Below are 1,934 nucleotides of genomic sequence, written 5' to 3' on the forward strand. Positions count from 1 at the left end.
CAAAATTGTAAATGATTGAATCTATTTGGTTCAATTTTGGTTTTTGTCAATGACATTACGAGCCAAAGGGTATAACCGAAACTGTACTGTTTAACACTCTTAATTATTATTATCTAATAATCAAGTAATTTTTTTCAATAAAATATGCATTTCTCAATAAATTTTGTTTCGCCGTCACTCTGATCTTATGATAAATTTTTGATACAAAATTGAATCGACAACCTGGGGGTGTAGCTCATATGGTAGAGCGCTCGCTTCGCATGCGAGAGGCACGGGGTTCGATTCCCCGCACCTCCACTCTAAATATTATTATATGATTTGCCTTCTTCCTTTTTTCGATTTCATAATAATACCTCACAAATATCTCGTAGCGTCTTACGAGAAGTTTGCGCTTTACGAGAATTTTGAAGATGTCAGCTGTCGGTGAGGCAAGGGGTAGAACTGTCATTTAAGTTGGAAATAGAAACGGCCGATCGTACGGGTAGAAAACCGAGAGGAATGGGCTTCAGGCAGCGTTTGAGTAACGGGAATAATGCGGTCTCAGAAGAATCTTTCGATGGAAAGGGCATAGAGATTCTGTGGGGTGTAGTTGTCATAGAGAGTTTGACTAATACCATTGAAAGGCTCTGTCCTGACTCCCCTCTGACATTTTGCCAGCTCCACTCCTTAACCGTACAACTCAGACACTGTAATGGTGATATCTCCATACATGGATAAGCATCCTTGTGCCAAACCCTAATTCTGAAGCACACAAGGAAAGAGAATGAGAGAAACAAATGGAGTGGGAGAAGGCCATCAAAATCTTGGATTCTCTCTCCCATTTTTTCTTTTATAAATCTCACCGATAGTCTAGATTTTTTTACAATAGGATCATCTAGGGTTTGACTAGTATCGGTTTATAGCAAATATATGGCCTTATATGAAACATGCATACATAAATAAGATTTCTTATTACCAAAGCGTAAGAAATTCTCTTCATTTTCTCATTGTCCTCTTAATACTTGATCCGGTGATCATTACGACAATGAGCATACCAATGATAACGTATGTATAAACATCAATCAATAGGGGCAGATGGTATTTTCGCATACCCACTCATGTGAGAGGGTGTAGGATGACAAGACTAGACATGGATCTTTTTTTAAGAGATGGAGTCCCAGGCGAGTACCCTGATGTATACTAATACCTCTTTCTCTCAATTTCTATCCTTCCATAATGGGGGGAGATTAAATCATTTCATACGAGAAAGAAGAGAGATATAGACACGAAAGGCACGACCATATGCTACATAGTTTGACAACGTTTTTTTCCTTACCTGCTAAATATATTTGGGAAAAAGAATTTTGTGAGGGAACATGGGACTTGCACCCAAACCCTAGCTAGCAATTCGGCCGAATAATTCGTGAATTATTCGGCCAAATCGAATTTTTCCGAACTAAATCAAAAATTCTGACTGAATCCGAATTAAAAATAAACTTTAGTAAAAAAACGTGAATTTTACTAATTTGAATTTAAAACGCGAATAATTCAGGCCGAACCGAATTAAATCGAATTATTCGGTCCAATTAAAAAATATTTAAAAAAACAAAAAACAAAAAAACAAAAAAACAAAAAGACAAAAAACAAAACGTCATATTCGCTTTTTTGACCGCTTTTTTGATCGAATCCTTAAATTAATCAATCGAATTATTCCGAATAATTCTCCGCCCTAATAATTCCCGAATCCGAATTTGCTAACTATGACCCAAACAAAGAAAGGGGCGAAATGACAATACCACCTACATACAAAGTGAAAATGCCACCCTTGTTGATGCCTCTATGTGCAATACCATTGGTTCCAGGATGTGTGTAAGAGCCAAATTACCCCACAAGAAACACTTCCTCAATATAATTAAACATACTTTTAGGGCAAAAGGGCACTAGTCACTATCTAG

General features: G+C 37.0%; 1 non-coding gene across 1 annotated transcript; it reads left to right on the forward strand.

Moving 5' to 3' along the window:
• Positions 1 to 224: 224 nt before the first annotated feature.
• Positions 225 to 297, forward strand: TRNAA-CGC. The gene has a single exon. It is a non-coding gene; the product is annotated as a tRNA-Ala (tRNA).
• The last annotated feature ends 1,637 nt before the right edge of the window (positions 298 to 1,934 follow it).

The sequence above is a fragment of the Macadamia integrifolia genome, chromosome 2 (assembly GCF_013358625.1).
Source record: "Macadamia integrifolia cultivar HAES 741 chromosome 2, SCU_Mint_v3, whole genome shotgun sequence".
NCBI classification, from domain to species: domain Eukaryota; kingdom Viridiplantae; phylum Streptophyta; class Magnoliopsida; order Proteales; family Proteaceae; genus Macadamia; species Macadamia integrifolia.